Source organism: Furipterus horrens, unplaced genomic scaffold (genome assembly GCF_987537825.1).
Source record: "Furipterus horrens unplaced genomic scaffold, mFurHor1.1.pri manual_scaffold_1, whole genome shotgun sequence".
Taxonomy (NCBI): domain Eukaryota; kingdom Metazoa; phylum Chordata; class Mammalia; order Chiroptera; family Furipteridae; genus Furipterus; species Furipterus horrens.
In genome coordinates, this window is record NW_028327171.1 from 106,667,718 (window position 1) to 106,680,069 (window position 12,352).

The window sequence follows — 12,352 nt, forward strand, 5'->3', positions numbered from 1 at the left end:
ATTGCCTAACATTCCTTTGTCTCTTCCCATATTCATCTATTCATTCTGCCTGGGTTGCTTACTTCTGCTTTGGGACTCACCAGGGGAGTTCTCTGGGCCTGCTATAATCTATTCCCTAGCCTACCAATGTAATTTTATCTTGTCCTTCACAGAACCCCTGATTACTTCTTTACTTCCTGGATTAATTGGAATAATTGCTTTTCTAGACTCTGATTACATTATCGGGGGGTGGGGGGTGGAATCAATGGTTATGTGCCAAAGTTTCCACCACTTTTACTTATATACTATTCATATGATTCCCATATCTTCATGTGTATTTAACCTGTGTAACCTAATGTAAACATTCTCTCCCTTTATTTATTGGTTTAAATTATATTTTATTGATTATGCTATTACAGTTGTCCCAATTTTTCCCCCATTGCCCCGCCTCCATCCAGCACCCCTGACTCCCTCAGGCAATCCCCGCACCTCTGTTCATGTCCATGGGTCATGCATATAGTTCTTCCACTACTCCATCTCCTATACTGTACTTTACATCCCATGGCTATTCTGTAACTACCTATTTGTAATTCTTAGTCCCCTCCCCTCTTCACACATTCCCCCACACCTCCTCTCATCTGGCAACCATCAAAACGCTCTCCATATCCATGATTCTGTCTCTGTTCTTCTTGTTTATTTAGTTTGTTTTTTAGATTCAATTGTTGATAGATATGTATTTATTGCCACTTTATTGTTCATAGTTTTGATGTTCTTTTTCTTCAATAAGTATTTTTAACATTTCATATAGTAATGGCTTGGTGATGATGAACTTTAGTATTTTCTTGTCTGGGAAGCTCTTTTTCTGCCCTTCAATTCTAAATGATATCTTTGCTGGGTAGAGCAATCTAGGTGGTAAGTCCCCGTTTTTCATGACTTTGAATATTTCTTGCCAGCCTCTTCAAGCTTGCAAACTTTCTTTTGAGAAATCAACTGACAGTCATATGGAAACTTCCCTGTAGGTGACTGTTTTTCTCTTAAAACTTTTAAGATTCTCTCTTTATCTTTAACCTTTGGAATTTTAATTATGATGTGTCTTGGAGTGGGCCTCTTTGCATCCATCTTATTTGGGACTTTGTGTTTCCTGGACCTTGCATGTCTGTTTCCTTCACTGAATTAGGGAACTTTTCTTTCATTATTTTTTCAAATAGATTTTCAACTTTTTGCTCTTTCTCTTCTCCTTCTAGCACCCCAATAATGCAAATGTTGGAATGCTTGAAGTTGTACCAGAGGCTGCTAACACTATCTTCGTTTTTTGTTGTTGTTGTTGTTTTTGGACTTTTTTTCTTCTTGTTCTGATTGGTTGTTTTTTGCATCCTTATGTTCCATATCATTGATTTAATTCTCAACTTTATCCACTCTACTGTTGATTCCCTGTAAATTGTTCTTTATTTCATTAGGTATAGCTTACATTTCTACCTGGATCTTTTTTATGCTGTTGAGGTCCTCACTAAATTTCTTGAGCATCCTTATAAACAGTGTTTTGAACTCTGTATCTGATAGATCGCTTGTCTCCATTTTGTTTAGTCTTTTTCTGAAGTTTTGATCTATTCTTTCATTTGGGCAATGTTTCTTTGTCACCCCATTTTAGCATCCTCCCTGTTTTTGTTTCTATGTATTACCTAGAGCTGCTATAACTCCCTGTCTTGAAAGCATTGCCTAATGTAGTAGGTGTCCTGTAGGGTCCAGTGGCACAGCCTCTGCTATCACCCAAATGAGGTCTTGAGGTGCACCTTCTGTGTGGGCTGAGTATACCCTCCTATTGTAGTTGAGCTTTGATTGCTGTAGGCAGGTTAGTGGGAGGGATTTACCCAGGCCAATCAGCTGCAAGAACCAGCTGTGAACACTGACCACCATCCTCCGCAGAGGATCAGCTTTGCAGGGGCAGCTGTGTGGTCTGTAGCTGTCCACTGGGTGCTCCGGCTCTGGGGTTTACTGGGTTGTGCGGGCCAAAGTCAGCTCCTACCTGTGTTCTACTGAGGCCACCCAGTATGAACTGCAAAGCAATCTGTAGATGGCTGCTACTTGTCCTTGGCTTGGAGGTTTTCAGGTGAAGCCAAGCTGTGAACCCAGGCTGGCTGCTGCTAGTGCTGGCCCTGGGACCACTTAGCAAGAGGTACAGGGGTTAGGGGCTACGTGAGTCCAGCTGTTGCTTGTTTGAGAGGAATTAGGAAGATGTGAAGCATGGACCAAGACAAGCTGTTCATTTGGAAAAGCCACTGTTAACAGCTTGTGTGGGCCTGTAAGCTGGGTGGGGCAGAGCTTCAGAGAATTCCTAGGGTGGGGCAAACAGTGTTAGCCACATTGATGGAGTCTCAGATATGACACACACCTGCCAGCTCTGTGGCTCTGTTGGGAGGATGGTTCAGAAGAGGAACAATGGCCTCAGCCCAATGTTCTGTCTGGGAGAAAGTTGTCCCCTAGCCTTTGCCCTGATGCCAGACCCTTCACTTCCTCCCTGTAGTCCACTGGTACCTTTCAAGCTGCTAATCCAGTGCTGGAGGTCAGAGGGAGTGAGTGACTAAGTCTGTGTGTGGGTTCTTTAGGAGGAACTGCTTGAGTATCCACCAACTCAATCCCTGCTGGTTTTTGCAGCCAGAAGTTATGAGGGGGTTATCTTCCTGGCACTGGAACCCTGGACTGGGGGGGCCTAGTGTGAAGCTGGGACCCTTGGCTCCTGAGATATCCCTCCTGAATTTTTATGTACCACATGTGAGTGTGTAACCAGCCTGTTCTGCATCTCCACATCTCATCTCTGTCCCTCCTACCAGTCTGGGTGGGTGTGGTTTTTTCAATTCTGTAGTTGTTGGACTTCCATTCAAATCAATTTCTGATGGTTCTGAGTGATAGCTGTTCTATCTAGCTTAGTTATAATTTCGATGTGAGGGGGCAAGCTGTGTTTACCTATGCTGCCATATTGGCCAAAAGTCTATATATTGGTTTAATGTTTGATGATGGAGGATGTTGTTTTTCCCTTTCCAAGTTCAAAGGTGGAGAATTGAGTTAAACGTTCTTCACCTCAGGCCACATGAATACATTTATTCATTTATTTATTTGTTCATTTTTTTATTTATATTTCCCACTGTCATTCCTCTTCCCTTTCCTACCCAGGCCATCTCTCAAGTGCATTTAATGTGTGCCTGTCTGTGTGCAAGGTGCATACCCCTCCCTGTGCAGCAGCTAGCATATCTAGTGCCATTTTATTTTACAGCACCACGTTGCACAGCTGCCTGACCTCCTCACTGAGAAGGGACAGGACACGATGAGCCTCATTAAAGGCCCATGCTGTATACTAAGCCAAGGCAGCTATGCTTGCACCTTAGGAGGAGAATATGGCTAATGGATAGAACCACCAAGCAGTTCTTTTTACCCAGTGCCTAGCCTTGAAAGTTTCCCAGTAAGTAGGCACTTGCCTCAGGGTAGATAAAATGTCACCTGGTACGTATGGTTGCCCCCATGTGCAGCGTCCTGTCCAGTTATAGGGTAAATGGGATCATCTGTGGGTCCCACACACCCATAGGGTCCCCCAAGGAACTGTGACTGTGCCCACACAAGCAGTGCCATGTCTTCGCCTCCCCAGCAGTCCACACTGGAGACAACGTGGGTTTTGTGGCACAAGGGTATGGGCAACCACCCGCCTGCCACAGAGGTCTCAGGCGTGGTGCCGTTTAGGCATTCTAGACAGAGGGTAGCAGAGTATGCTAACTCTGCTGTCACTGCCATTAGCCAGCCTAGCCCATCCCAGAGTGAGTACCCTGATGGGCCTGGGGCGATTCACTTGGCTGCGTACAAAGTGCTTTCCATGAGGAGGTGGGGTCAACATCATCCAGTGGCACAGCCACTGCCATGCAGAGTCCTTGGCTGGTTGCACTCTCCATGGTAAGCCAGTGGCAACGCTGTTTGGCATGTCTCTGCAGACCCAGCATGCTGAGATGTTGGCCACCTCAGTGAAGGTGTATGCCCAGTCCATGTATACATTGCTATAGACCAACTTTAAGGGTGATAAAAAACATGTTTTTGTATTACTAGCAAGGGTAGGTCTTGCCCATCCAGCGGGATGTATGCTAAAGAGGAATCTTGAGATAACACAGTAGCAGGTATAGGGTCCCTCCCCAGTTTTGTATACCACACCTTTACTCCCCTCCCCAGGGGAGCCACTGTTGTCAATATGTAAGGCTATTGGAGGGACATGCATTGGCCATAATGAAAGACCAAAACTGCACCGCAGGATGCTTATGAACTCTGCACCCTTCTGGTATACCACCATGACTTGAGGGGGCCACGTGGCTATTACTCAAGGTATACACGTTAAGTTGGCTTGAATACCTTGGCCCCATGGGGCCACTAATGCTAGTCATCATTAATCCATGTGGCAAAATTCCCAAGGCCAGGTCCATTTCACTGTGTCACCATTCAAGGCTATTGGCATGGGCAAAAGAATGTTATTCTGTCTTCCAAAACCAGGCTTCAACTTATCATCTTCGGTGCGTACTTGCAGTTGTATAGGGGCCATGGCGAGATGGAGCAAAGAAGCAATAGGGGAGAGCGCTCCTTTCCTTGGTTGCTCTTTAAGGATGAGTAACACAGTCCATTACCATGAGGCCCCCCCCTTCATAGAGCCTATCTCCACCATAAATCCCTTTTTTAACAGACTGTTATACCCTTCAATGATGCCAGTCCGCTGTGGATTACAGTATTCCCTCACTTATCGCGGGTATTACGTTCTAGACCGCCCCACTCCACACCCCCGCGATAGGTGAAAATCTGCAAAGTAGGAACCTTACATTTATTTTAGTATTTATATATATTCTAAGGGTTTATAAACCCTTCCCACACACTTATAAACCATTCCCAGTCCCTTATTAACCTTTCCCACTCCCTTATTAGCCTTTTCCACACTTTTATAAACACTATTTTTATGTTCTTAAACATATTCTACTCTCTTAAACCTATGTAACTTCTAACAACATACGTATACAGTACCGCAAAATCCCGCATATAGCGAAAAATCCGCGATAAATAATTAAATAAAATATTTTTTAAAATCCCATGATACAGTGAGGCCGCGAAAAGTGAACTGCAATATAGAGAGGGACTACTGTATATAAGACGTGAAACTTTCATTGGATGCCCAGATCCTTTATCCAGGCCTGTAATCCCTTTCCGTAAAATGAGTTCCTTGGTTATTCTCTATAATTAGGGGATGACCATAGATGGCACAGTTTTTCTCAGTGCTTCTTGGTGGTCTGCGGTTCAGCGTGCCTGGTGGGGAATGCCACCAACAAACCTGTTGCAGTACCCACACGGGTCAAAGCATATCAGAAACCTTCCAAAATTGGTGAGGGACCAATATAATCCACTTGCCAGCTTACCAGTGTCAATGCAGCCCAGCTGTGTGACCTCCTTCTCGGGGAACCTGCCATAGTTAGTGCTTGGAGCAGACCAGACACTTTGGGCATGGCTATGCCACAGCATCATAGATCAGGGGGAGTCCCCATTGTTTGGTCACTGTCCACGTAGAGTGCTGACTTGCGTGAAGGAGTTGCCTATGGAGCCAGGCAGCCACGTCTGAGTCCAGAGCTTCTTCTAGCCACCATACCCAAGCAAGGGTATCTGCCTTATTTCCAGGTGAGGCCAGTGGGGCATGTCCAGTAACATGGCAGGGTTACCTGTTTCTGCTGCCCAAATGTCCATATGTCTTGCCACATGCTTTGGCCCCATAAAGTCCTATGAGCCACCATCCATTCAGATTCTAGCCACTTGGGCAACCAGAGATCAAACCATACTACATGGCCCAGCTCTCAGTGCAAATGACAAGAGGGAGCATTTGTTGGTAACGAGCATCCACACAGCTTGTAACTCTGACCCTTGACTACTCTGTCCTGTTCCATGTTCCATCTGTATTATTTCTGTCTTAGGATGATGGAAGGCCAAAGCTTTTCATGTGGTGGGCTTCCCTCAGCCGCACCCGTCTGTATACCACACATCCTCTGGTATCAGGTTGCCTTCTATATAGGGGTTCACAAGGGCAGTCATCTTAGGCATTGGTCCTTCAGTCTTCTGTGTTCCAGGGTATTCTTCAGGTCCCAGGATTTGCTGTAGCTCCTCACTTAGGGGGCTAAAGGACAGGGTACTTCACTGTTGAAAATATGCATCCTACTCTTCTAGTGTGGGCATTTTCGTCACTCCCCTTTATGGCTTTTCCATTCAGTCATGCACCCAGCCTACTATTAGATAGGTTGTGGTCACCTTTATGGGGACAATACCTGTAATAGGCTCTGTGGCTACCAAGGCATGTTAGGTGCCAATTAGCTGCTTTTTAATTAAGGGTAGTGAACCTCCTTTCCCTTCTAAAGTTGTAACAAAAACCTGGTGGGTTGTTGGCCCCATTCTTGGTGTTACCATAGACCCCCACCATACCCTTCGGGAGTGACACGGACACCTGACTCGCAGGGTTGTGTTGGATCCAAAATACTCAAGGCCTGTACTTTTTTCACAGCCTGTGTAGCTTCAGCAAAAGCCATCTCATGCTTGTGTTCCCAGTCCCACCTGACTTCCTTTCCATACCAAGTGGTACAAAGGTTTCAGAATTTGTGCCAAATGCAGAATAAACACCCTCCAATAGCCCAACAAACCCAAGAATTCCTGTAATCGCTTGACTGTTGTAGGGGTTGGAAATGCCTGTACTTTATTAAGTACTGCCTCTGGCACTACCTTCATCTTACCCAACCAGACGACCCCCAAGAACTTGACAGATAAATCAGGTCATTGTATCTTGTTAATGTTTACTGCCCATCCTCGCTGCTGCAAATGTTTCAGCAAGGCAGGTGCAGCAGTTTCTAAATTTGTAAGAGTCAGGAGTCAGTGTGATATCATCAATGTGATGGTACAGTTGCACTGTCTGGGGCTTTTGACATGTTGCTAAATCATGCGCCACAAGTCCATGGCACAGTGTTGGGGTATGCAGATATATCCCTGTGGCAATACAGTGAAGGTCCATTGGTGGCCTTCCCAGGTGAAAGCAAATCGATTTTGATACTCAGTTGCTATGTTTATGGAGAAAAACGCATAAGCCAAATCAAGAACGTAATGATAGGTTCCCAGCTCATGGCTCAATTTACCTATCAGATCAGCTACAGAGGGCATGGCAGCCTGTAATGGTGGTATTACCTTATTTAATTCCCAGTAATCTACTGTCATCCTCCACGTGCCATCTGGTACTCTCACGGGCCATACAAGAGAGTTATAAGGACTTTGTGCCGAACAAATTATTTGGACCTTTTTACATTCCTTAATGGTATCCCCTATCTCCCGATGACCTCCAGGGAGGCAGTATTGCTTAGTATTGGTCACTCACCATAGCTCTGGCAAAACCAATGGGGAATGTTTGGCATGGCCCCTAACAACAGCCTTCACAACCCAAACATGCAGGTAGAATTCCCTGGCAGTAGCAGTGAGCCAAAACCCTTGCAACACATCAGTTCTCAAGATGTACTCGGGTAATGGGGAGACATGGACCACATATCCCCTGGGTGGCAGGCGCTCTATACCCAAGGTAAGGGACAACTGCTTCACCCTTATGGCAGTACCCTTCTATGATGGCTTCTGGGCTGGGGAAGTGATCAGGGTTTCCATGCAAAAGGGAGCATTCTGCTCCAGTGTCCACTAAGGCCAGTACCCGTTGTACACCTTTTTTGTACCAATAGATAGCAAGCTCTATATGCGGCCTCTGCTCACTGCCTGGCCCAGAAGCCCAATCCCTGTAATCAGGTGGGTCCTCAGCCTTGCTGGGTGACTTCCACAAGTAGTCTTGCAATAGATCACAGCCTGCACTCGGGGTACAAATTGCTTCTCATTACATGCTCTGGGGCTCCCTCCCTTCCTTTGTAATGGGTAAAACTGCTGCTCTGGTTTCAGTTGTCGCCACAGCACCAAGAGCACCTTGTTAGCCTTTCTGTCTAACTTCTCCCTATTGGCTCCTGCCTCCAGGAGATCAACCCACGTGTGACCTTGACAGGTCCCTTTTTGCCCTTCACAGGCCCTACTGCCTGCACTCACTTCCTGTTACAGACAGCTTCTGCTTCCCCTAGATCAGCTATGGCTCTAGTCACCACATTGATGGTATGGCCTACGTATAAGGCAAGATAGCTACTAAGGTTCCAAATAATTGTGGCAGCACAGTTTGTAGGATCAAATCCCTCATTTCTGCTGTAAACACTTCTTTGGGCCATGAGTATTCAAATTATAAATAGCATTCCTCATTCCCAGTTATTGCAACATCCGCTGTAACTCAGTATACAACTGCTACCTACTGGTCGTAGATGGCAAATCTCCTGGGTTTAGCCACATAACACAAGCGGCTGCCAAGATCCAATCTAACGGGGAATGATTACATGGAGTCTGGTGTGCCTGTTGGAGCTGCTGTCTCGATGCCGGGTGCGTGGTGACGGATGCAAGCTTACCCCTTTCCTGGTTGGAAAACAAAATGCAGTCCACCCCTGAATCCCATAATCTTAGCGACCAACCTGCTAAGGACTCTGACACCTTTTGCTGGAATCAGCTCCCAAAATCCACCACCTCTGCTTGTAAGCACGGATGCATTGTGGAGCACTCTGTGACTTGCACAGGGGGCTGGGAGTGGCCCATGGCCATTTGGGGACCCTCACTCTGCTTTACCATCGGTCATGCCTGAAACAGGGGCAGGGTCTGGCCCTCCCTATCACCTTCATCCTCCGAGGAGTCTATGACCTTATCACTGTTTCTTTAACGGAACCAGTTCTAATCCTTGGAGAAACCCCTTCCGCCTCTAATAACTCTCATGTCTTCTCCCAGGCAGTTCTCATCTTGTGCTCCTGGCACAGATCCTCTTTCAACTCTTGGACTTCTGCCTCTAACACAAGTGACTCTCAGACTGCTTTATACAAAACAGTGAGAAGTAGCCAGCCCACAGCATCTGTTGCCTCCCTGGCACTTCTCTCCTCTAGAGAGCCCCCCATCTTCAGCAGAGCCTCCGCTGTTGCCTAAAGGATCACCTCTACACCCTCCCAGTCCTGTATGGGTACCCGAGGTTCCAGCATGGTTGCCACCACACACCACACATCCATGGAGCACCAACTTTAGAGTCCACACTGAGTGGCCGTGGCTGACCCCTGCTCCATACTTTTCAGTCTGTGGTGAACCTGCTCGCTGAGCCAAGTGTATCACAGGAGCTCAGCACCAGGCAGTTTTACTTTGGATTTGGGAAGACCAAAAAATGACAGTGGAGTGTTGGAGAGGGAATTCATACCGAGTTTATTCTCACAGCAGCAGGCAAGAACAGGAAACAGAATCTGCCTTTCAACTCTCGAGGTAGCGGATGAGAACAGGAATCAAATCATCCATTCTGCCTGAACAATAGGGGCATGTATATATGAAATTAAACAAAAGTGGCACTCAGCCAACAGGAACTGTGAGATAGAGTAACATTTGCGCACTAGGCACTGCCTTAGATAAGGCTGACCTGGGAAAATATATGGGCATAGAGGCAGGGAGTCTGGCAACAATCACCCTGACATGACAAATATCACACCTAAAAACTTCTTAACAATAGTTTGCTAATATCACATCAGTGTTTAAGTTTCCAGTTGTCTCATAAATGTCATATTTTTTAAAAAGTTTGTTTGAATCAGACCCAAATTAGGTTCACACAATGCAGTTTGCTCAAATTTATTATCATCCAAAGGTTTCCTTCCCATTTCTTTCTTTTTCCCTGGTAATTTTTTTTGTTGAGAAGCCAACTCTATTGTCTCCAAGGTTTAGATTTAGTTGATTGCCTCCTTGTGGTGTAGTTTGCTACGTTTCTCTGTCCTTTGTATTTCCTATAAATTGATAATGAGAGCTATCTTCTGATTCAGGTTTTTGTTTTTGTTTTTGTTTTGGTTTTACAAGGCTACTTCAATAAGTAATGCTTTCTTCTTCCATCAGGAGGTATATGGTATCTGGATAACTCATTTTGTGATATTAGCACCCTGTTTTCAAGATTGAATACAACTAGTTCTTTGTACTCAGTGGCATGCAATCATTACATTTGATCTACCCCCTCCCCCTGTGGACCGGATTGCCTCCAATTCGTTGTCACCACAATAATACTGCAGCGATATCCTCATATGCATCACAGTTGACCTGAGAATTTCTTTGGGAAATAGATCCCAAGACAGGATTGTTGGGTCATAGATATGTTAAGCTGAATTTGCCAAGTATTGCTGGATTGTCCTCAAAATGCCTGCACTTATCAGTACTTCCACCAGCAGTGCCCTTTCCCTGCATGCCCAACAAACTTGATATTATCCATCTTTCTAATTTTTGCTACTCTAATATGTATAAACTAATATATCTTTTATTTAATTTGCATTTCCTGGTTATTAATAAGTTTGAGACTCTCATCATGTAATTGTTTGTCTTTTAGGTTTCATCTGTTATAAATCCATCTTCAGAGTTTCTGCCCATTTTATTAATGGTGGTTGCTATCACCTTCTTAACGATTTACATATTGTAGGTATAAATACCTTGTTGATTTAAGACTTTAAAATTTCAAATATTTATTCCCATTCTGCCTGCTAATTTTGTCCATGAATTTCTCAGTTACCAGCTTTCTGGTTTTATCTTTCTCTTCTAGGTTTTCAATCTTCACAGAATCCACTGTAGTATGTGGTGTTAACTAGTGATGCAGGGTTTGCTGGGATTTTTTTTCTCCACAAAATGAAGTAGCACCATTTGCTAAGCCCTTTCATTTGTAGTGCTGCCTTTAATGTATATTGAGTTTCTGTGTCTTGGCTCTATTTCCCTCCATCATTCTCTTTGTTCTTAAGCCAGTCCCATTCTGTTTTTGTTACGTTGGCTATGTACAGTAGTTTGTCCTGGTATCTGATAGGGCAAAGGCCTTCTTTTTCGTATTTCTTAAGCACATGCTTGCTTTCCAAGACTTTTATTCTTCCATATGAACTTTAGAACATAGTTCTTGAGTTTCTGAAAGATTTGATTAAAGTTTTAATTGTGATTGTGTTGAATGTATAGAGTAATTTGGGATAAACTGACAGCATAGATTGCCTCTTATCTAGTTAGATCATCTTCCATTCTTCAAATTAGATTAAAACTTGCTTCTTCTACCACTCCCCAAACCTGGTCTTGGGGCTTTCTGGTTTATTCTTAGATACTTTATAGTTTAAGAAATTGTTAATAGCTATTGTGAATGGTATCTGCTTTTACTTATATTTTAAAAGTTAAATTTTTTTATTGTGAGATAATTATAGGTTCACAAACAGAGAGAAAACATGGACTCTTTCCCCAGTTTTTCCCAGTGACAAAACCTTACAAAACAGTAGTACAATATCACAACCAGGATATTGACACTGATACATTCAAAATGCAGAACATTTTTATCATCACAGGGATCACTCTCATTGCCCTTTTATAGCCACACCCACTTCTCTCCCACTCTATTCCTTAAGGCCCTGGCAAACACTAATCTGCTCTTATTACTATAATGTTGTCACTTCAAAAATGTTACATAACTGGACTCATATAGTACATAAAATTTTTTGGTTGGCTTCTTCATTCAATATAATTCCCTCGAGAATCATCCAGGTTTTGTGTATCAATTTTCTTTTTCTTTATACTGCTGAGTAGTGCTCCATGGTATTCATTGAGGGACATCTAAGTTGTTTCTAGTTTTCCTGACTGTTACAAATAAAGCTGCTATATATATTTGTATACAGGTTTTGGTGTGAATATAAGTTTTCATTTGTCTGGGATAAATGCCCAGGAGCGAAATTGCTGAGTTGTATGGTAATTACATATTTCATTTTTTAAATGCCATTTTCCAGAGTGGCTATACCATATTTCATTACCATGAGCAATACACAAGGCATCCAGTCTCTGTGCATCCTCACCAGACACTGGTGTTAACACTATGTTTTTATTTTAGCCATTTTGATAGGTACATAGAGGTACAATTTCTGTAGAGGGCAATTTGCATTCTCTATTAAAGTTCCAAATATACATACTCTATGACATGGTAGTTGCACTTCTAGAAATTGATTCTCCAACTGTACTAGTGCGTATGTGAAATGACTGTAAAGCAGAGGAATTAAATTATATGTTAAAGATATATAAACATGCAAACTATGTTATATAAAACATAAAATTATATATCTCAGTAGGGGTCTGGTTAAATAAATTATGATATACTGACATAATGGAATACTATGCCGCTATAAGAAGAATTAAGAAGCTCTGTATGTATTGACTGTAGAGGAGCTTTAAGACAAGGTGAAAAAGT

The 12,352-nt window shown here is 43.6% G+C and overlaps 1 protein-coding gene across 1 annotated transcript in view; it reads left to right on the plus strand.

The window, feature by feature from the left end:
- SLC49A4 (solute carrier family 49 member 4) overlaps nt 1-12,352 on the plus strand; it is a 95,300-nt gene that overhangs the window by 36,318 nt on the left and 46,630 nt on the right. The gene's annotated exons all lie outside the window — the stretch shown is intronic.